General features: G+C 38.4%; 1 long non-coding RNA gene across 1 annotated transcript in view; it reads right to left on the bottom strand.

The window, feature by feature from the left end:
* Positions 1–223: 223 nt before the first annotated feature.
* LOC142071777 (uncharacterized) overlaps positions 224–25,120 on the bottom strand; it is a 141,740-nt gene continuing 116,843 nt past the window's right edge. The window contains exons 3-6 of the long non-coding RNA XR_012667971.1: positions 13,522–13,545; positions 11,990–12,141; positions 10,371–10,456; positions 224–323 (exon numbers count right to left, since the gene is read on the bottom strand). This is a non-coding gene — a long non-coding RNA (uncharacterized LOC142071777). The remainder of the gene's footprint in view (positions 324–10,370; positions 10,457–11,989; positions 12,142–13,521; positions 13,546–25,120) is intronic.

Genomic DNA, 25,120 nt, shown 5'->3' with positions numbered 1-25,120 from the left:
AGATCTATTTCTCAGTGAGAAGTTCCCTCTTCCTAAAAAGTTTGTCTTAGATAAATTATGTCTCCTTTACCTCTCTCAATAGCATGCATCAGGATTAACTTCATTGTAACACCAGTGTAAATGACACAGAATCACAGAAAAGTTTTGGCATTGGGGAGTAGGCAGTATCCATTTAGTGTCCAGTGTGCATGTCTGCCATGCTGAAGTATGTACTCACCTCCAGAAATAGGAGTCATGCAAGGTTATTCTCTCCATCGTTGGAGCAGCATCGGAACTGGGAGGTAGACTGTGACTCTCTGAAACATCTGCTCCTAAGTGACTTGCTCAAGATGGCACAGGAAAACAGTGGCAGAGAAAGGGTTAGTATTAGGGAGGACTAGTTCTTTTGTTCACAACATGGCAACACATCTCTCGAGGTTTCCCCTTCTCTAATTGAGATATTAGAGACATAACTGATGCTTCTCTGTTATTCTCAGTTGGAATGCCATTTTTCAGGCATTATTATTTATATAAATAGTAATTAATCAAACTAGACGGCAAACATAATAAATCCCCTCCCACTTCTTCCCCGAATCTCCTAGATTGCTGAAAATGTAACATTCATTCTTGAATTCACATGTTCAAAGACTAAGTGTGCAAGGCTGAAATCCAGAGGGAGCAGTTACTAGAGAGAGGAGGTAAAGCAGTTACTAAAAGTTTATTTAAAACAGTGCTTCAATGCAACCTACTATTTAATGGGCCAGAAGTTATAGTTTAGTACCCCCTAAATTGCACAGGATCAACGAGCTAGTTGTTGTACTGCTCTTTTTGTCAATACAGTTAACATGATTATTTACCATTTTTAAGGCTCATCTCCTTTTACAAATCAATATCAGCAGCCAATTTAAACTTGTCAATGTAACAGCCTTTTCAGTGGTTCATTGATTACTCTGGTAATACTGTGCCGGTATGTGTTCTTCAGAAGTAGCAGACATTTGCTATACCCTCTTCATGTTATAAAAAACAAAACTAAACTACTTTTCCTCAACTCTGAAGAGAAAAAAATTATGTAGCCTTTTCAATATAAAGCTGGTCTGCTTTCAAAGTGTGATTTTCATTGTAAAAATAAGAATTTTTATATCATTTTACATGTCTTTTTTATAACAAGACCATTTGCAAAGGCTAGACTAAGACAGACTTTTCTGAAACTCCAGTTGATTCAAAATCATTACAATGTTTCCGATTCTAATGATTTTCCACCAAGGAAATTGCTTATAGGGTTAGAAAATTTGCTTTTAAAGTGTCTTAGCTGCTTTTCTGAAAAGCTGGAATATTGTTTGTTTGTCAAACCACTTGAAAAGCTGCACAATACCATTAGACATGGCATTGAAAATGATGGATGGATTATCCTCACCTGCTGCTTTGTTGTTTGGGAAAGATATTTTAGTAATACATCCCTCTTCCATCATTTCTAATGAATTGCCGGTATAAAATCTGCAACAGTATTTAACCAAAAAAGCAGCACAAATTACAGCAACTAATGTGAATACAAAGATACATTGCACATTCACTTTATTGGTAAACAATTCTATTTTACTTCAGTTCAATGTCACCTTTCAAATAGGAGACATATCTCCTTATTAAGGGGATGATGAACATCCACAATTCAGAGACCATTTCTGACTAACTATTCATATTTTTATTGTTATTCGTTTCTTTTGCTCCCTGCTTCTTCTTTCCTGTTCACTTCTCCTCTTCTATTCTTAGCCATGAGCAATTAACATTTCACGATTTTCATGTACTCTCAGAACTTCATTTATTTTATTCTCCTGATTTCTTATCTGTTGATAGAAAGAAAGAAAAACTTTCTTTCTCTCTCTCTTACAAATCTGTACTTTTAACATCCTGTTTTTCTTATCATTTCATGTAGTGGGTCTATTCTCCCACTATGTTTTATCTTACCCTTTCATCCATCCCTTCAGTTACATACATGTTTGGTATGGTACTGGATAAATGTTAAACTTAATTGATAATGGTAAAAACTCAATGATGGAATCATGAAAGAAAAAATATATAATTTATTAATTTGGCTTACATTAAATCTTGATGTCATCAGGGATGAAGAATTATACAGGATCAGTGAAAAATAGTTATAAATATTCATATCAATTACTAATTATTTGCATGTATCCAGGTCCATTTTTCATGGCACTTTATGATTTACTGAGCTATATTAGAGAAAGGTAAACTAACATCCAGAGAAGTTATGGCTCAAATTTTCAAAAGTGGCCTCTAAGTTTGAGTGCCTCCATTTTGTGTGCCTAGCTTTACATCCTTGGAATCTACTTTTTAATCACCACTTAATCATAGAATCATAGAATATCAGGGTTGGAAGGGACCTCAGGAGGTCATCTAGTCCAACCCCCTGCTCAAAGCAGGACCAATCCCCAATTTTTGCCCCAGATCCCAAATGGCCCCCTCAAGGATTGAACTCACAACCCTGGGTTTAGCAGGCCAATGCTCAAACCACTGAGCTATCCCTCCCCCCTAATCTCCCCCCTAATCTCCCAAGAACTGGCCACTCTCTCAAAGGCTTTGAAGCAATGCATCCAGTTGGAGGAATATTCATGGATGGGTTCAGTATCCTTCCCTCTTCTTCCAAGAGGAGGAGTCTTGGGTGCAGTGGAGGAAGTTCCTCACCCATGTAGCAGAAATGGCATTGCCAGACACATGGCTTCTTTCTTTCACTTTGTCATGCTTTGAAGCATTCTTGATGATGCCCCAGAATGCACAGCATGCTTGGGAAATCCTAAAATCTGTTAATTTTGGAGATAGCCAGGTATTGGATACCTCTACAAGGGATAATGTTTGTGATCGCAGTTAACAAGAAATAAGACAACTGCTTATTTTTAATGAACATCACCCCACAAAGTTCTATTTGTGATTCAAAAATCAAAATGTTTATCCTTTGCATGATTAGTGATGAAATGCAGGACAAAGTGTGCCCTGTATTTAAAAATGTCCCTTAAAATTAGGGACACAGTCATCCTAGACGTTAAGGGAGTTGAGACTCAACTCAGTTTGATTCAAAAGCTGAATAAAGATCTGAGTCAGTTCCTATTTGAACTGATTCTTGGATTCTCTACTCTTTATACAATTGACTGTAATGGCCCCATTAGTGAGGACATGGTCTATTGGGCCAAAGAAGGCTTTGTAATGGAACAATTATTATATCTACATCATCAACCGACAATACTGTAATGGGTCTTTTGAAGTCATATCTATAATGAAAATCTGGCTGCCAAGTAGCCTTATGAACTCTTTAGAATAGATTTGTGCATAATTCTTTGTCCTCCCCCAATTACCAAAAGGTAGCAGTGTACATTATGGACTAGTGGCCTGTAAAGTATTATTCATAAAAGAATGAAGATACTGAGTTGCATTACAAGTATTATAGAAAAGTGAATTTTTGCCCTCCTACAACACTGGCAGAACCAATTTAAAGTACAGTTAGTGTAAAACATACTTAGGAGTTAAGAGACTGTTTTTTCCTAGATATCAATATATAACTGTCACAAACCAGAGCTTGTAATGATAGCATGGACATAGTCCTTAAGAACAATGTAGTATCTCTGGTAGGCATTGCTGTATCACTATAATTCTCGTATGATTTCTCTGTAAGCTACAGTATATTCTTACAGTATACTCATACAAAATACGCATTGGCTTTGTGATATTAACCAGGCACATACATCAACAAACAAGAAGTTTCATGTCCTAATTTTAGGCCAAATCCCACTTGTCATACTCACACGAGTAGTGCATTGACTTAGTGGCACTATTTCATGAGTAGAGCAAGAAGGGTTTTGACTCTTTATTGCTGCTTTGAATCTGTCTTGTGAGCAAGGGGCTTCAGAGAGTTTGAAATCAAGAAAAATATACTAGACAATAGGGCATATTTATGACAGCATGTTTTAACATTCATCCCTTCAGACTCAAATTGAATGCCTACTTTTGTCATTGAGAACGGCAGGAGAATATATTCTTAATGGAATATCCTGTAAACTGCTAGCAATATTTAATTATTCTGAGCACCTTTAGCTCCCCGACCATGCTGTTGAGATGGCGGTGCTCAGCACACTGCAGAAGGTGCTCAGCATCTGACAGGATCAGACCCTGTGTTAATTAGAGAAAGACATTTATTTTTACCTTCATGAGGAAGTTTCTTTTATGAGGAGGAATTCAGTGCATAATTTAAAAGGACTGATTTGAGCAATTTGATTCAGAGGAACTGAATGAACTTTTGTCAGCATTTCCATTAGTTAAAGAAACATTTATTCTGAGGTACAGCAACATTAGGTGGTTACTAAAATGTGCAAGAAAAATTAAGGAATGCTTTCATCTAGTAACATTCTTCCATGAGAAACTAAGTGATTGTTCTCACGTCATTACTGGTAATGACAGGAATATGTTCATTGCAAAGCCAGAGTTCTTCCCTGGCATATTAAATCAAGGCAGAATTACTGTGCTGTAGTTATTTCAGAGATTTCTCTCTTGCTCAAAGACATAAAAGACAATGTTTTGGAGAAAAAGCACTTCCACAGAGTTGTTTAAATAAACAGGAGAAAGACAGTATTATATTATTATTGAGAACAAAACCATGGCAGATGGAGTGTTGGGAGGTGAAATGGCCCATCAGAGGATCTTATTCTTACATAATGGTTCACAAAGGAAGAACTTTGAGAACAACTGCCTAAGGCCCTGAACCAGAAAAGTACTTAAAAACATTCCATTGAAGCCAGTCAGAATACTATTATTTATATTACAGTAATGCCCAACCAAGTTTGAAGCCCCATTGTAGACACTGTACACACAACCGTTAGGCTTTCTCTACACTGGAAACTGAATGACAAAACTTTTGTCGTTCAGGGGTGTAAAAAAAGAGGGTTTTGACAACCAAAAGTGCTGGTGTGAACGCTTTTGCAGACAAAGCTAACGCCGCTTGTTGGGGGTGGAAGCTTTTTGTTGGCAGGAGAGCTCTCTTCTACCAACAAACAGCAGCTACACTGCGCGCCTTTTAGTGGCATGGCTGTAGCAGCACAGCTGTGTCGCTAAAAGGTGCGTAGTTTAGACAAAGCCTTAAAGACCATCCCCGCACCAAAGAGCTTACATTCTTAAGAGACCACGAGAAGCAGAGACATAGAAATGTGAAGTGACCTGACCAAGATCACACATTAATAGCAGAGCCAGGATTAAATCCTGACACCCAGTTTAGTGTCCTATCCATCAGCCAAGCAAAGCACGCATTGAAGTGCTTTGCTGGATCAGGGCCTAAAATGAATACAATTGTGCTTTAGTAATGCATTATGTATATGGGGGAAGATCCTCAGCTTATGTAAACTATCATAGCATCACAGACTTCAAATAATAGCTTCACTGATTGAAGTCAATAGAGCTGTGACAATTTACAGCAGCTGAGAACCTGATCTGTGAACTTTGTGTGTAAATATATATTTATGCAATCTTTTTTTACATTTAAAAATATATAATCTTCCTGATGTCTGCTAAGCACTATTGTTGTTTTTTGAGTGGATTGGACTGGAAAGACGTGAGGAAAGAAACACCACTGTGTCTGATTTTAAAATTTTCTAATGAAAGTCACCATCTCTCAGTAAGGTGAAGAGTCATAACTCGGACGGCTGTACATTTGAATGGTTCTGTGGGATGTGCAGTAGTTTAGTTACAAGAGGTTGGAAGAAAAGCTCTTTTCGTTCAGTGTTTGAAAAATCAAGTCAGGAGAGATAAGGTGATTAGCCTGGATTTTGAATGATGTCAAAGCTAAAAGCAGAAATTCAACTATTTTTGAAGTGGTGACCCCATCAGTATGCATCATTGTTAGTAGCACAGGTAACAGGATTTGTAAAACCACTGCAGATCACTGTTGTGGTATAAGTAGGAGAGATTCAAAATGGTTATGTAATTCATCTGGTTGGTACTTTCAATGTCATTGGCTCTGCTTTAGTGCTGTCTTGATGTTTTTGGACAGCAAGTTTTTTTTGTTTTGTTTTTTAAAGATCGAAAGCTCCCTGGGCAAGGGATAGTCAATTTTTTTCCCAGTGCTATTCCACATGGTCTGGAGCACATAAGCAGCGCTTAACAAATTGTAAATAGAAAGTTATTAATTTTAATCAACAATACTTCATCTAGCCTTTCAAAAGGGAAATAGAAAAGCTCTTAAAGATAAAAATGGACCCGCATTGACACAAAAACCTTTAAACTACATTTTGCACTAAAAATAGCATAGAATGTGGTAACCAGAGTTCCCTTTCAGGCAATGTTTCTGAACAAAATGAGGACACTTTGTGTACATGCTGTTACTTACTACAGAATGTTCTCCAAGAGTAATATTGGAGCAACAGTCTTTTCTAACGTTGTGATGTCATATCATAGAATCTAGTCTTAGGGGTTAGTATTACCAGAAACAAGTCCAAATAACTTCACCTAAGGACTTCGTTGTGAGGTTTCTGATGCTAACTTTGGGGGGGGGAAGGAGACTGGGAGGGGGAAAACTGACTTTAAATTAGAGTTGAAATATCACAAACAAGAGTCTTCAATATCTAGTAGTTACAGTCCTATTCCCAAACAGATTGCTGAAGAGATAACCAAAGAACTTCTTAATTAAAATCTTATTGATGTACTATATCTACAGAGATAATGAAATACATCATCAAATTTTGCACACAAAAGCATATTTATCTTGCCAAGGAAATAATTGAGAAAAAGCACTCTGTGGTTCAGCTTTAATGTAAACATTTTTTGTCAATTGGGTTTCTATTGTCAAAATGAAGCCCCAAATAGCTGCGGAGTTTTGTTATTTTTTAACTGACCAGGCTACAAATTATAGTACAGTAAAATATATGTGCCTTTCCCTCAATCAATTTATTCTAAAAGAGAAACAAAGTTGAATTAGGATGTTGTGTGGTCACTGACATTTTATTTACTACTCATATTTATCAGCAGAAGTTGCTTGGTTTCTCACCATATTTTAAGCAACCATTGAACTACTAAATGTACTGTTCTATTTTTAACATACATTTCTGACACATACATACATTCCAGCAATCATAGTTCTGCAAAGAGTAACTTCCACAACAAAGCTACTCCAGACTTATAATAATTGAATACTGGCAATCATTACTTGGGCTTTCACTTGCAACACTGGACCAGAGAAAGGAAAGGGAGAATTTTATGGAACTCATCCATGTTCTTCAAGTTAATTTTAAAAAATAGTAGAAAAGAAGAAAGTGTGATTCAATGGAGAATTGGAAATCTGGAGGATGGTGTGGATTGCACCCTCAGCAAGTTTGCAGATGACACTAAACTGGGAGGAGTGGTAGATATGCTGGAGGGTAGGGACAGGATACAGAGAGACCTAGACAAATTAGAGGATGTGTCCAAAAGAGATCTGATGAGGTTCAACAAGCACAAGTGCAGACTCTTGCACTTAGGATGGAAGAAGCCCATGCACCGCTACAGACTAGGGACCGAATGGCTAGGCAGCAGTTCTGCAGAAAAGGACCTAGGGGTGACAGTGGATGAGAAGCTGGATATGAGTCAACAGTGTGCCCTTGTTGCCAATAAGGCTAACGACACTTTGGGATGTATAAGTAGGAGCATTGCCAGCAGATCGAGGGACATGATCATTCCCCTCTATTCAGCACTGGTGAGGCCTCATCTGGAGTACTGTGTCCAGTTTTGGGCCCCACACTACAAGAAGGATGTGGAAAAATTGGAAAGCGTCCAGCGGAGGGCAACAAAAATTATTAGGGGACTGGAACACATGACTTATGAGGAGAGGCTGAGGGAACTGGGATTGTTTAGTCTCTGGAAGAGAAGTATGAGGGAGGGATTTGATAGTGGCTTTCAACTACCTGAAAGGGGGTTCCAAAGAGGATGGCTCTAGACTGTTCTCAGTGGTAGCGGATGACAGAACAAGGAGTAATGGTCTCAAGTTGCAGTGGGGGAGGTTTAGGTTGGATATTAAGAAAAACTTTTTCACTAGGAGAGTGGTGAAGCACACTGGAATGCGTTACCTAGGGAGGTGGTGGAATCTCCTTTCTTAGAGGTTTTGAAGGTCAGGCTTGAAAAAGCGGTGGCTGGGATGATTTAGTTGGGCATTGGTCCTGCTTTGAGCAGGGGGTTGGACTAGATGACCTCCTGAGGGCCCTTCCAACCCTGATATTCTATGATTCTATGAAAAGGAATCTTTTTTTTTTTTTTTTTTACAGTGGGGGTATTTATCCACTGGAACAACTTACCAAGGAATATGGTGGATTTTCCATCTCTTGAAGTTTTTCAATCAAGCCTGGATGTATTTCTAAAAAGTATGTTCTAGCTCACACAGGCTGTAGTGGTGGGCAACCATCAGGGTAATCTGATTGCAGGCCACGAGACATTTTGTTGATGTTGACAATCCACAGGCACGACTCCCCCGCAGCTCCCTGTGGCCACGGTTCACCGTTCGTGGCCAATGGGAGCTGCAGGAATGTAGAAACCACTTAGAAAAATTCTGCAGCTCTGTGGCAAGAGATCAGACTAGATGATCATAATTGTCTTGCCTCACCTTAGAATCTATGAATCCAAAACTAAGTGACTACATAGTCAAATAATTTCATTTTCACGGCGTGTGACCTGTGTGCACTACATACACTTTTTTAAAATCCAGGGCCCCTTCTGCTCTGCGAATAACTTCTCCATTTAAGTCAATGGTGATATTTCAGGTTTACAATGGTGCAACTGAGACCAGAATTTGGCTTCTTGTCTTTAATGTCAATAAAACACTGCATTAGCCTGAAATCAGTTTTCTAATAAGGGAAAAAATCAACAAGATAATGATATAATTATAATAAACTTACTTGTTCTCTAATAGCTGTTTGTCATCATTATTCAATATACAAATTTTGATAAGATCAAGAATAACTTATTTTGTGAAGACACACAATGGGTGCGTAGCCTGCATGGTATTACGTCTCTCTAATGTGAAAAATGTATGGTTATGTGACAGTATGTAGGTAGATTTAGTTTAGTATTTTACGGCCTGATTTATAGATGTCAAAGGGAACTCAAATACTACTAGTTTTAATTTTAGTGATCACCAGGGCTTCATAGACCACAATTACTTTTGATATGTTAATGGTCATGCTTTACAGTAAGAAATGCTGGATGCTCGATACAATGCAATTTGCTCATTTAAATTTACAGCTGGTAATTTCATTACAAAATAATTTTCAAGACAAAGGAGGAGACAGATAAAGAGAACTCTCTTAAAAATGAGATAGGGAATCATAGCAAAAGAATCATTAACTAATTTCTTAAACAAGGAGTTCCTGTCCAATATTGCACTCTGATCAAAGCAATTCCACAACATTCAGGATTTAAGAATATCTACAAGTATACTGTATGTTAAGCTAATGCTCAATGGTAAACTTTAAAAGCATTCTATTTAGAAATATCTCTGCTTTTATTTACTTTCATTTTTCCCTCCTTTATTCTTTATTTAAAAGGACTTTTTTATAATCTTTGTCTCTTAACAGCTTTTTTCATCTGTTTCTGTTGCTTATTCTACACTTGAAGTTATCTCAAACCTCTTGTGACATCACAATCACAATAATAAACCATCTCTTAAGCACTATTTAGGACAAACAAAAGATTGTTATGCTGAGTGCAGAATAAGCCTCAGGAAATGCTGAACTCTTAATAGACAAAACTTTAAAATAATTCCTCATACTGTAGATGGTTATCAAGATCAGAAAAATACATATTCACACGTAACTATATTAGTTGTCAACATTATGGTAGATTTGGCATAAAAGCTGATGACTGAATCAGTATGGCAAAAGATTTACCCTCACAGTCTTTTTATGTGGTAGACCAAATCCAGAGACAAGTCTAAACATAAGTAATTCTCGTGAAAATCTAAACTGGTGTAATTTACAACATATTCCAGTCCCCAACATGTATATTACATCAACTTACATAGTCTTAGACTGACCGAGACACATACCTCTTATGCACATACAATTTTACTCAATCCTCCTTACACATCAACTCTGAATTTGGATACTGCATCTGGATATTTGTATAAACTATACCCCTGAGACAGGAGAGCAGCCACAAAAGCAAGTAACAGAAGTGTATACTGAGATATAAGTGACACCAATGCAAACTCCCTTATGTAATGGTATTGAGGATCACCAGATAGCAAAGATAACCTTTCAAGATCTGATTAACTGATTGTATCCATTGTTAGATATTCTAAAAGTGCTATTCTTGGTTGTAATGTGGTTCTTATTAGAATCTGAGCAAATGATCTGAAAATATCTGCTCCTTACCTCAGTCTCTGACTTGGTCATTTCTTCATGGCAAAATTGCCAGTAGATTGAACCCAGACAAACAAACAAAGCCATTGCGAAGTAGCCTATGGGGAAAAAATGATTGGCCAGGTTTATGGAGTTTGCTGGAATCCAGCAGCCTATTACGAACTGGAAAAGGATAAACGTTCTGAGGAGAGGAAGAATTTCAAGCTAATTTTTAAGAATGCCCTGAAATCCAAAGATAAAAAGAAAAATGCTGGTACCTGCTAATTCCTGGTTGGATTATGATACTTATAATATAAATATTTATAATACTGGTGTAGAAATGACTGCTCAAGAAACAGAGCTGGGGTGTATGATAAGATATTTGAATGTGTCATTCTAAAAGGTAACCCACTGTTTACTGCTATATATTTTACAACAAAACAGAAGTTTCTAACAGGACCCATAAAACAGTTTGTGGCCAAATTAAAGTTGCTGGCTGGAGACTGAATTTGCCAATATGGTTTAAATGATTTGGGGAAGATAGCATTGGGAACAAACTCTTCCAAAATCCATGAAAATCTGGTAATTCAAGTAAGAAAGCTTCTCAAATAAAGCAGTAGACATTGCTTGACCACATAGACCGTCACAAGTTCCCCTAAAAACTGTCTAAAGAGGACAGAGAACACAGAGTTGCAGAGCTTCAGGCAAACACAATCACACAATCTGAAGCATGCAGGCAGGCTATAAACCTAAATGGCAGGCCTGAAAAGGAGAGTCTGGGGTAAATGGATATAGGTAAGTATCCAGCAAAAAGCTAGATATGCCATAAACAGGGAAAAGGGCAAATCAGGAATAGCAGCAGCAGCTACTATGTGTTCACACAAGTTATCACTGGAGAGTAATGGCAGCAGGTTAAATTTAAATTATATAACGTCATACAAGTCAATGCAATAACCTCAAAAGTATACAAACAGTTAATGCTCCCATAACCCTGTACAGACACCAACTAAAAATTATTTGGGTTTGGAGGCGATAGTTTGGATGTGCAAGGTATTTGCACTGCAAAGTACAAGCACAAAGAATTAAAAAGGTCTCCAAGTTTTATCCTGTAAGCAGAGGCACACCAATAGTGCTTGGTCTCAGAGCACGCCTGGATCTTAAATTGATTAAACTAGTAATGACAATCAAAGATATCTGAGTTCCAGTGCCTCTAATACACCCTAAAGTGCATGGCCTATTGGAAAAAATAGAGATGTATTTCATGAATTAGGGTGGGTTCCTGAGGAATACAAGATTTAAATTGGATACTACAATAGGCTTATAGTTCATAATCCATGGAAAATCCTAGTTACACTTTAGACCAATTGGCTAAAGTGACTTTCAAATTGGAAGACTAGAGCATGATTAAAAGTGAATGATCCAAGAAATGGATAAGTCCATGGAAGAAACAGGGCAGAGTCTGTGCCGAGATCTAGAAGTGTTTAAAAAGGTAATTGAGGGAAACCATTACGAGATGCTTCTGTTTGAGGATCTAATGAGTAAATAAGTTGACTTCAGCATATTGGATGCCAAAAATAGGTTCTGGTAGATATAATGGTGATCTTTCTTTGTTAAGTTAATCACTCAATATCTCACAAGGAAGATACACTTACTCTTTCACTATTTTTCAGTAATAAATGTTTCAAATGAAAATGGACATGACATCTGCCAGTCTTCATAATGTGGAAACAATTGTAAATGAGATCTTGGTGTCTAATCGTGTTCTTCCATGGAAGCTCAAATGCTCAAGCTGTGCTCCAGAGACCTAGAGGGAAAAAGGGTAAAGTTAAAAGTGGCCAAATGCATTATGAGAACTATTGCTCTTAGTGACATTGTTTTTAGTAGAACAGAGAAAGAAGAAGCTAGATTGAAGTGGACTGAGGAAAAAGAACTAGAAGACAGGAATTTAAGAAATCAGTAATAGATGGTTTGCTCAAGGGGCTAGGAGGTAAATATAAGGAGGGATTAATATAGTAGTATGCAAGTCAAACACATTCAAGGGAGGGTCTCTGGGATCATGAACATGTGTGTACTTGAATGCTGAGAGAAAGGTCAGGAACAGAGTAAAAGATCAGAGACAGAGCTGAGGTGGGACAAAATGGGGTCAAGGTAGAAGAGCTAAGTAAAGGCAAAGAGTCAGTATGACATGAAGATTAAACCTCCCTCACTCTGCTATTAGTTATTTCAGGAAATGTTGAGGGCATGTTGGCAGGGTAATGATAGAACTGGTTGAAAAATGGGATTTTTTTTTAAATTTTGTAAAATTTTCAGTCAGGTCTATTGATAAACCTACTATTTATAGAAGGGGTTCACTCATGAAGAGACAGCTTTACTACCAACACTTAGTCCTGACATGCAGAACTCCCATTTATTCTAGACTTGGACCATTCTATAGCAGACCATATCAATGGTGTTCAACTGCATAATGATTTTTGTGGTGCCAATAAAACACCTATTGGTGGCTATGATGAGACTATCATACTCACTTTTAATTCTGACCTAAAGCAGGTTTGAGCTATAAGGTTAACTTATATATTCAGTTGTTTAAAACTTGAGATATTTCTGTTAACATATCTGATTCTGAAGCTTTTCAAGTATTACATATATTTGCTATGTACTTATTCAGGCCACATGGGCTAATATATGATGCTTCAGTGTGTTCCCCTCAGTCCTATGATCCTCTAATAGCTCCCGATCTCATCCCTCCTTTCCCCCTCCTCCCCCCCCCCGCTTCCCATGAACCTTCTCTTTCAACATTTATTTGATTGGCTATTTAGTGTTATGAACAAATAAAGTAAAGCCAGAGATAAAAGATTCAGATTAAGTCCACAAATTTCATCATCTGTACCAGCAACACCTTGTCACTGCAAATTAATATTGTGTGTGTGTGTGTGTGTGTGTGTGTGTGTGTGTGTGAGAGAGAGAGAGAAATCCTAGTTACTTATCTCCTCTGCCATGGATTACTAACATGAAATAAATCTCACAAATATAACAGAAGTTATTTTTTGTTTATATTTAATGGCTTCTTCTGTTTTCTTTTTCAAGGTCAGCCCTTACTGAAGCTATTGCTCTCTAATCTCCTGACTAAAGAAATTGTCATCAGGTATTTGGTCTAGATACTGTTCATTCAGAAAATCAAACCAACCTTTGTGATCCTGTTCCTTTTGTCCTGTAAAGAGGATAGAAAAGTAACACGGTTGTGTGGTTATTGTTAACTGACAACTCGTATCATAAATACTATCAAACCATTTCTGATTATATACTCGTTATTAGAACTCAGAAGCATACACAACTAGACTTTTTACCATTTTCTAAAATATGTTATACTTATTTTTAGTTCTGTTAAGCAGACTGGGTCCTTAATAATTGTTTTACTTGTTGTATGTTGTTAAGACCTGAGTGTCCAAAGTCATTTTCATGACTTAAAGGAGGAATTAATATGAGAAATGAACGAAATTCAAAAGGCAAAGATTTTAAAAAATGAAATGGACTTTGTATTCATTTAAGCACTGCTTGCCGATAATATAAAGGGTGGCAACTATAAACCTAGCTAGACATATCAAAGGTAAGGAAGGCTCATTTTTGGAGGCAAGGAGATCAGTATTGGCTAAAAATGAGAACAAGCGGTCCTATATGGATGGCATGACATTTTGTCCTGCCATTTCCAGTTAGAAACAAATCAATGTATGAAACAGAAGATAGAATGGATATTTTTCATGTCATTCATCTTAAGTAGGGTAGCCTTTCTGGTTTGCCTAATTGTACTAAAGAACTAATGACAAACTTTCGTAAAATCAACATGACTTGATTTCTTTTCTCAGCAAGTTCTTGAATGTCTGGAAGCAATTTGTGCATAATAGACTAGAGATGCCCATTTCTGTAAATGAGTCCTTTAATGAGCCTTTGTTTCACAACTGACTAACACTTTTATTTTCATCTCCAACACTCTGCAGTAGTTTGTGTATAACCTGGTACGGGCCAAAGGAGAGACCTAGTGTACCTATGCATTTTGATGGTACAAGCCCCTAGAATTGATAAATAGAAATATTTGTTTTGTAAAATTACTTTCCGAAATACCAGATTCAGTAAAGCAAGGTTTTCCAACACGCAGTGATAATACTGATGTTTGTTTTCAAGAAAAGGCTTATCCTGCTGAGTGATCAGTTTATTCTGTTCTTGCAATTTCCCTTACTCTCTCTGGGAAACAATGAGTGTAATAATAATCCTTTGTTACTTTCCCTCAGTAATAGCTCCACAGATTTTATAATAAATGCTAACCCTAAGTTACACTTTGAAAATATTGGTATTTTTTTACACTATACAGATTTAGATAGATGTTAGTCCTTGGTAGTCCAAAAGAGAAGAAGAATATGATAGCATTCTTCAGTGGAAGGATTAATATTCTTTGCTGTTCTATCTAGGGGAGATGGTGGGAGGTAAAGACCATCAGCAGAAAACAGCTCATTGAATAATTGCTTCAGGCAGCATTTTAAATCAAATCAATTCAGAGAATAATGTTCTGTTCCATTTTTGTAGTCCAGTTGAAACTGGGTTTCATGTATTTATATTAGGCAGTCATTTCCACCTGTCAGAACTAATTGAGCTATTTTTCCCCTCATTATGTATCCCTTTTGAACTTTTCAATTTTGAAAAAAAAATTATTCTCTAAATCAGTAAAGCAAGAGATAAGGATCCTGCGAAGTTATTACTAGGAGTGTGCGCTATGTCTACGATTTGTATTGGTCTCCCTGGTTTTAGGGTTTGTTTTTAATTCTGGCTGTTTAGCATGTCATGGGGAGTTAGTAGAGATATACAAAAGAGATGAGATCAGGTAAGCACATGATGGTTAGACATGATGATAGGAGGCTTGTTTAAACTGCTGTGCTCTTGGGCTTCCCATATCCTTTTGAATTCACAAGGGGCATTATCTAGGTCAGAGACTGTATTTTCAGTAGTCATTTACCCCTTCCCAGGATTCTGTTTGGACCCAATGGTTATCTCCCACTGTTAGGACATATTTCCTCATCTTAGGCATTTGTGATATTTAGAGATACCAGCTTCTTACCCATACAGAGCCTCCAGCTAAACACAAACTTAGTATTTTTATAAAACTCCTCCCTGCTGGTACTTCGTATTAATTCTGAGATTGATCAAATATTAATAGTAACATACCAACTCTAGCTTCTGCACATTTCTTTCTTAATCCTCTGAGGTTTTTCTTTTAATCATAGCTTCCCGACTGTTTAATATGCTCAGTTCTTTGAAGATAAGTGAATGCAAAAACAATTCCGTACCATGAACATTGGGAAACAGAGCAGTCAGAGATAGCAAAGCACTCAGACTGACAGTACTGCCAGGACAGCACAGTTTTTACTTCTAGAACTTCGTTTCTGTCAACCATATGAATGTTGATTACCAACTATACATCGGTCACTACAGTTAGATGGGCATCTCCCTGCTATAACACAGCAGCTGCTACCTGTTTTCATTTCCTTCCAATAAACAAAATGTCTTTTTGTGTGGAATCTATTTTCCACAAGTCTACTTATCTGCAACCTTAATACTGAAACCAAAAACAAATGAAAATAAGTATTATATATTAATTGGCATGTTTATATGTACGCTGTAAGATCACTTACTCCACTCCCGCTACTATAGAATATTTTGGGCTGGATGAGGCCCCACTGGAATACCAGCTAGTTAATTCCCCAGCAAAATGGCAGGATTCTAATGAGCTACAGCACCTATTTCAGTGGGATTGCAGCACTGTAGCTGAGAGGAAAAATTGGCTCTGGTATCTCCACAAAATTATTTTGATAGAAATTTGCCTACAGTTAAAAATATAACTGCCTGTTAGTGTGTGTGGACTGCAGTTGTGGAAGCAGCATGTCAATCTTCAGCCATAGTCTGGTCTTCCATAATCAAAGAGTAATTGTTTGCTTAATTTCTCATAGGCTGCTCCAGAAATTACCTCAATAGCTAGTTTAAATTTGAGCAACAAAGACGACAATTTTAGAATTACTTCATAGTATTATTTATTTTTACTACTGTAGCAACTAAGGACTTCAATCACAGAAGAGGAGCCCATTGTACTAGGCACAGAACAAAAAAATAATACAAAGATAGTCTCTTTCCCAGACAACTCACAATTCAGGATTCAGACAATATGCAAAAGGTGACTAAACAATAAAATGAGAGAGAGGAAATGGGAAGATGTCAGAGTAGGTGCATTTTCATAAATTAGTAATCACAGCAATCTAACTTGTAGATGATCACAAGCTTAGCCAATGTTTTAAAGTCTATATAACCAAAATGGTAGCCTATTATCCACATGTGATAGTTTCAAGGTAGCGTTTTCCGAAGTACTCAGCATTGGTCTAACTCTGCTTTCTCTGAAGTCAGTGGTTAAATTCCCATCAACTTCAATTAAAAGGGAGATAGACCAACACCGAGCTGTTTTGAAAATCCAGGCCTTGGAGAATTTTGAAATATTTCATCAGTTTCATCATCTTTCAAAAGGCAAAAATTAACAGAGATGAGCTTGTTTCATTAGAATATTTTACCAAAGGATGGTTCCACGCCTGAGCATGTCATTCTGCATAACCAGTCCGTTTAAAAGAAATGAAGAAGAAAACCTGACTTTTGAGTTATGAAATGTCTTCACTTACGGTGAAAAACATTTAATAAAATCAGATGAAAAGGTGGATTAGTGAATCACTGTCTCGGGAGGAAGCAAAGCATGAAGCAGACCATGAGGACAGTGAAAATGTAGAAAGATAAGGAAAAATGTTGAAAGCCTGGGTCTCTTCGTATGAGTTGGTGGGTTGTTTCCTTCAAAAATAATCACTTAATTTAATCAATAAACTCAATAAAATGTATTTAATATATAAATCTAATTTAATGTTAACACACAGCACAGGAAAAATGTGTAACTACAGGGATATTTCAAATGCATTGCGTGGTTATCCAAGTTCATAATAAAGAGACTTTTATCAAGATTAAATGAGATATCATTTTGTATCCTAGAATATCTGGCTTTTTTTTTAAAATGTATTGAATGATAGCTAAAACTGGCCTTCCTTTTATGTATAACCTGAGGCACACAAAGGATTAAGAAGAGTCAAGCTGGCCTGGGCTGACAGCATGAAAATTATTTTCTACCCCAAAGTAAAAATATTCAATATGTTACTTTTTGTCTATTATAAAACCTCATTTAGAGAAAAATAAATCACTGAGGCTTGGGTATTACAAAGATATGGTAATCCTGAGGTTAGATGACTACAATATAATAGCCTACCACTCTAGCTGTGAAAATGTACTAGCAGTTGACAAAGTACAACCAAAGGAATAGGAGCCACAGTGACTTAGAAACTATTTTCTGCTCTCTGGGGTTATTTAATAATAAATAAGGCAAACGAAGGAACTTCCACAAAGGAAACATCACTGTCTATGAAAATCTTGACTGTATATTATGGAATTAGCGCTCTTATTTTTGTTGTATAAACACTAAGCGAGGGTGGGGGAGGGAATCAAAGAAAATCAGCTTGCAAGAGAACAGCAGCAGTTCAAGCACTGTGGTACAGGAGTCATGAGGAGTTCAAGGTAGAGGGAAGGTCTCAGCAGTATCTCCTGTCATGGAGGATAACCCAGTTGGCCTCTGACAAAACAGGACAGTGGCAGATCTGGACTAGGGCAAAGGGAACAATGGGATGAGATTCAGAATTCAGCCTGTGACTGGTATTTGCATCTGTGCAGTCAGTGTGAGGAGGAAATATGCCTGCCAGCCTGAACTGACCTGTCAGCAGCACGGGGAAGAAGTTTACAGAAATGTGAGATGTTTATTTCAAAATAGAATAGGCATAAGTGCTCTCTCCTTAAAAGAGACGGGGCGGGGAGTGCCACTTTGCAAGAAGGGAAAATTATATGCACATTAATATATCAATGCCATTACAAAGAGATGACAAGATAGACTTAGGTTGTTTCATATTAGTAGATGCTCAGTTCTGAGCAATAATAGAAAAACTGCTTCTAGAGATATTTGAGCAGAGTATGAATGTTAGGTTGAGTGGACTGGCATAACGTTGAGCCTGATCCTCCTCTCATTTAAACTGGCATAAATCCAAAGTAATCTCAATGAGGTTAAACCACTGTAGGAGTCTGATCCAAAGCCCAGTTAAATCAGTGGAAGCCTTTCCATTTATAACAATGAGCACTGGATCAGACTCTATCTGAAAGAGAACCAGGCTCATTGCTATTAAGTCATAAGCATAAACAAGATTAAATAAAAGGTGCAGAGGCCAGTTAATCTGGAATTAGGGGAAACTGACAGAATTGCAGTACCTTGGCAACTGTTTTAAAAGCAACGTATACAATTAGAAGGAGACTTCAAGAAAGTATTTGTCTGGGACTGACTGATATTAGATACGCAAGGGTGCATAAGGCAGCACAAGTGAAAAATGTAGCGTTGTGACGGGGAGAAATCTAGCGCTAAAATCTAATGTGAAACTGAAAAAATTGTCACTTTAAATGGCTTGGTTTTATGTCAGAGCTGATAAAAAAGGTGGAGGTGGTGAACCAGCAAAAAGTTTAGACAAAAGCAGGGATGCTGGAACAATTTTTATAGTGGGAGTGCTGAGAGCCATTGGATCAAACCGTAAACCCTCTGTATAACGGAAACCACTTCAAGCCAGCGGAATATCTAGTTCCAGCACCTATAGATAAAAGTGGGGAAATAATCATTTGTCAAAATTTTCTATGGAAGAATCTTATTTTGTTAAATATTTTCAATCCAACATTTTTTATTTCAGAGTAAAATATTTTGATTTTTGGACATTAGTTTTCCAATTAAATATTGAAATTTTCCATTGAAAGCAGACACTTTAAAAAAGATTTTGTTAGAACCATTTTTTCTTTGTTGGATAAACAATTGTAATAGAAAAATGTTGACCAGCCTTGGTTTATCGCTTAGTTTGTACCTGGTAGGCAATAAAGCAGACACCATGCTAGAAAATCCCATTCTATCACTTCCAGACTGAGCATGGGACACAGCCTCTATACTAAAAAAAGTAGAAGACAGAAGTGTGAAGGAAACAGAGGTCAAGAGAGTGATACATGAGTGATCACAATAGCATATAGTCAGCTTTATGTTTTCAAAACACTATAAACATAATTAGTCCTCGCAATTTGAGGTAGGTAAGTTAATTAACTTCTGTAAAACAGAGAAACTGTTGTTTTTTTTTCACAAAATCACACAGGACATCCATGACAGAATAGCATGAGTTTCTACCCCTATGTCTGTTCTTTCATCGAGTACAATAAGCTGCTTCAGACTAACAGAGGAAACAGAATGACCAAATAAGAAATCCCTAGACATCCTGAGGAATTACTTGAGTCAAGGAAAGAAAAGGAGTACTTGTGGCACCTTAGAGACTAGCCAATTTATTTGAGCATAAGCTTTCATGAGCTACAGCTCACTTCATCGGATGCATAAAGTGGAAAATACAGTGAGGAGATTTATATACACACAGACCATGAAAAAATGGGTGTTTATCATACACATTGTAAGGAGAGTGATCACTTAAGATGAGCTATTACCAGCAGGAGAGTGGGGTGGGGGGAAGAGAAAACCTTTTGAAGTGATAATCAAGGTGGGCCATTTCCAGCACATTTCCAGGAGTTAACAAGAACGTCTGAGGAACAGTGGGGGGTGGAATAAACAAGGGGAAATAGTTTTACTTTGTATAATGACTCAACCACTCCCAGTCTCTATTCAAGCTTAAGTTAATTGTATCCAATTTGCAAATTAATTCCAATTCAGCAGTCTCTCGTTGGAGTCTGTTTTTGAAGTTTTTTTGTTGAAGAATCGTCAGACTATACTATACTCTTAGCCCAGCAGAAGAATCTGTCCTATCTCAGGGCCTCTCCTTCTGCCTCTCCACCCCCATGAACATGATACAGTTCTGTGGTGACCTAGAATCCTATTTTCGACATCTCCGACTCAAGGAATATTTCCAACACACCTCTGAACAACATACTAATCCACAGAGACCTTCCCACCAACACTACAAAAAGAAGGATTCTAGATGGACTCCTCCTGAAGGTCGAGACAGCAGACTGGACTTCTACATAGAGTGCTTCCGCCAACGTGCACGGGCTGCAATTGTGGAAAAGCAGCATCACTTGCCCCATAACCTCAGCCATGCAGAACACAATGCCATCCACAGCCTCAGAAACAACTCTGACATCATAATCAAAAAGGCTGACAAAGGAGGTGCTGTTGTCATCATGAATAGGTCGGAATATGAACAAGAGGCTACACGGCAGCTCTCCACCACCACTTTCTACAGGCCATTACCCTCTGATCCCACTGAGGGTTACCAAAAGAAGCTACAGCATTTGCTCAAGAAACTCCCTGAAAAAGCAAAAGAACAAATCCGCACAGACACTCCCCTGGAACCTCGACCTGGGGTATTCTATCTGCTACCCAAGATCCATAAACCTGGAAATCCTGGGCACCCCATAATCTCAGGCATTGGCACCCTAACAGCAGGATTGTCTGGCTATGTAGACTCCCTCCTCAGTCCCTACGCTAGCAGCACTCCCAGCTACCTTCGAGACACCACTGACTTCCTGAGGAAACTACAGTCCATCGATGATCTTCCTGAAAACACCATCCTGGCCGCTACGGATGTAGAAGCCCTCTACACCAACATTCCACACAAAGATGGACTACAAGCTGTCAGAAACACTATCCCCGATAATGTCACGGCAAACCTGGCGGCTGAACTTTGTGATTTTATCCTCACCCATAACTATTTCACATTTGGGGACAATGTATACCTCCAAATCAGCGGCATTGCTATGGGTACCCGCATGGCCCCACAGTATGCCAACATTTTTATGGCTGACTTAGAACAACGCTTCCTCAATTCTCGTCCCCTAATGCCCCTACTCTGCTTGCGCTATATTGATGACATCTTCATCATCTGGACCCATGGAAAAGAAGCTCTTGAGGAATTCCACCAGGATTTCAACAAATTTCCATCCCACCATCAACCTCAGCCTGGACAAGTCATAGAATCATAGAATCATAGAATATAAGGGTTGGAAGGGACCCCAGAAGGTCATCTAGTCCAACCCCCTGCTTGAAGCAGGACCAATTCCCAGTTAAATCATCCCAGCCAGGGCTTTGTCAAGCCTGACCTTAAAAACCTCTAAGGAAGGAGATTCTACCACCTCCCTAGGTAACGCATTCCAGTGTTTCACCACCCTCTTAGTGAAAAAGTTTTTCCTAATATCCAACCTAAACCTCCCCCACTGCAGCTTGAGACCATTACTCCTCGTTCTGTCATCTGATACCATTGAGAACAGTCTAGAGCCATCGTCTTTGGAACCCCCTTTCAGGTAGTTGAAAGCAGCTATCAAATCCCCCCTCATTCTTCTCTTCTGCAGGCTAAACAATCCCAGCTCCCTCAGCCTCTCCTCATAACTCATGTGTTCCAGACCGCTAATCATTTTTGTTGCCCTTCGCTGGACTCTCTCCAATTTATCCACATCCTTCTTGAAGTGTGGGGCCCAAAACTGGACACAGTACTCCAGATGAGGCCTCACCAATGTCGAATAGAGGGGAATGATCACGTCCCTTGATCTGCTCGCTATGCCCCTACTTATACATCCCAAAATGCCATTGGCCTTCTTGGCAACAAGGGCACACTGCTGACTCATATCCAGCTTCTCGTCCACTGTCACCCCTAGGTCCTTTTCCGCAGAACTGCTGCCTAGCCATTCGGTCCCTAGTCTGGAGATCCACTTCCTGGACACTACAGTGCTAATAAGCGCTGGTCACATAAACACCACCCTATACCGGAAACCTACTGACTGCTATTCCTACCTACATGCCTCCAGCTTTCACCAAGACCACACCACATGATCCATTGTCTACAGCCAAGCTCTGCGATACAACCGCATTTGCTCCAACCCCTCAGACAGAGACAAACACCTACAAGATCTCTATCAAGCATTCTTACAAGTACAATTCCCACCTGCTGAAGTGAAGAAACAGATTGACAGAGCCAGAAGAGTACCCAGAAGTCACTTACTGCAGGACAGGCCAAACAAAGAAAATAACAGAACGCCACTAGCCATCACCTTCAGCCCCCAACTAAAACCTCTCCAATGCATTATCAAGGATCTACAACCTATCCTGAAGGACGACCCATCACTCTCACAAATCTTGGGAGACAGGCCAGTCCTTGCCTACAGACAGCCTCCCAACCTGAAGCAAATACTCACCAGCAACCACACAACAGAACCACTAACCCAGGAACCTATCTTTGCAACAAAGCCTGTTGCCAACTGTGCCCACATATCTATTCAGGGGACATCATCATAGGACCTAATCACACCAGCCACACTATCAGAGGCTCATTCACCTGCACATCTACCAATGTGATATATGCCATTATGTGCCAGCAATGCCCCTCTGCCATGTACATTGGTCAAACTGGACAGTCTCTATGTAAAAGAATAGATGGACACAAATCAGATGTCAAGAATTATAACATTCATAAACCAGTTGGAGAACACTTCAATCTCTCTGGTCACTCGATTTCTGACCTAAAAGTGACGATTCTTCAACAAAAAACTTCAAAAACAGACTCCAACGAGAGACTGCTGAATTGGAATTAATTTGCAAATTGGATACAATTAACTTAAGCTTGAATAGAGACTGGGAGTGGTTGAGTCATTATACAAACTAAAACTATTTCCCCTTGTTTATTCCTCCCCTCACTGTTCCTCAGACGTTCTTGTTAACTCCTGGAAATGTGCTGGAAATGGCCCACCTTGATTATCACTTCAAAAGGTTTTCTCTCCTCCCACCCCACTCTCCTGCTGGTAATAGCTCATCTTAAGTGATCATTTTCCTTACAATGTGTATAATAAACACCCATTTTTTCATGGTCTGTGTGTATATAAATCTCCTCACTGTATTTTCCACTTTATGCATCTGAGGAAGTGAGCTGTAGCTCACAAAACTTATGCTCAAATAAATTGGTTAGTCTCTTAAGGTGCCACAAGTACTCCTTTTCTTTTTGTGAATACAGACTAACACGGCTGCTACTTTGAAATTATTCAAGAAATAGAAGTTGTCTATAAGTTACAAGATACTCCAGCAAATTTGGCAGAAATTACAACTCTAGGTCCAACAAATTTTGCAGCATGATGGAATGGAATAACACCTCTCACAGCACTAGACAGCTGATGCAGTGATATATTAACACACAAGCCATATGGGCCAACACACAAGACACCAGTGAATGAGAGTAAGTATCAAGAGAAAGGAAACTGAAAAAGGATGCTTCCTTTTCATTTTGGTTGACTCCATCATTTATTTGACTGTGGATCTCAAAACTGGGTGACCGGGCAACAAAATGGCAGATGAAATTCAATGTTGATAGATGCAAAGTAATTGCACATTAGAAAATATAATCCCAACTATACATATAAAATGATGGGGTCTAAATTAGCTGTTACCACTCAAGAAAGATCTTGGAGTCATTGTGGATAGTTCTCTGAAAACATCCACTCAATGTGCAGCAGCAGTCAAAAAAGCGAACAGAATGTTGGGCATCATTAAGGGATAGATAATAAGACAGAAAATATATTGCCTCTATATAAATCCATGATACCCCCATATCTTGAATACTGTGTGCAGATGTGGTTTCTCCATCTCAAAAAAGATATATGGAATTGGAAAAGGTGCAGAAAAGGGAAACAAAAATTATTAGGGTATGGAGCGGCTGCTGTACAAGGACAGATTAATAAGACTGGCACTTTTCAGCTTGGAAAAGAGACAACTAAGGGGAGATATGATAGAGGTCTATAAAATCATGATTGGTGTGGAGAAAGTAAATAAGGAAGTGTTATTTACTCCTTCTCACACAAGAACTAGGGGCCACCAAATGAAATTAATAGTCAACAGATTTAAAACAAACAAAAGGAAGTATTTTTTCCCACACAATACACAGTTAACCTGTGGAACTCCTTGGAAGAGGATGTTGTGAAGGCCAAGACTATAACAGGGTTCAAAAAAGAACCATAAATGCATGGAGCATAGGTCCATCAATGACTATTAGCCAGGATTTGCAGGGATGCCTCTGTCTGCCAAAAGCTGGATCACTTGATGGTTACCTGTTCTGCTCACTCCCTCTGGGGCATCTGGCACTGGCCACTGTCAGAAGACAGGATACTGGGCTAAATGGACCTTTGGTCTGACCCAGTATGGCTGTTCTTATGAGCCACTGCATGATTCCCCGATCCCCAGGACACTATGTTCAATGTGTTCTTAAAGATTTGCCTGTTTACCCACTTCAGACCTCGTATAATATGTAGCATTGATGAAGACAGATTTTTACTTCTTGTCCTTGGCGGAAATAGGATGCCAGGAAGGGGGGAGGAGTAACACATATGGTGTCAGCCCAAAACACCAAAATCATAATCCATCATTGAGCTGGAACAGAATGCAGCCTACCAATTAAAGGAAGATTTTAGCTAAACTGAAATTAATTGGAATTAAGGGTGAAGGATCAGTCAACTTTAATTAAAGATTATGTGCCAAATCCTCTTCTTCACTACCCAGTGAAAATACATTTATGTCACTGGGATTATACTAGTGTACTTTAGAGCAGAATTTGGGCCTTTATTTTGTATCATCAAAATGTAGATTCTTCAAATTATGAAAGGCT

Source organism: Caretta caretta, chromosome 4 (genome assembly GCF_965140235.1).
Source record: "Caretta caretta isolate rCarCar2 chromosome 4, rCarCar1.hap1, whole genome shotgun sequence".
Classification (NCBI taxonomy): Eukaryota; Metazoa; Chordata; order Testudines; family Cheloniidae; genus Caretta; species Caretta caretta.
Note: the sequence above shows the minus strand (reverse complement) of the source record. Positions and strands in the feature narration are given on the sequence as shown.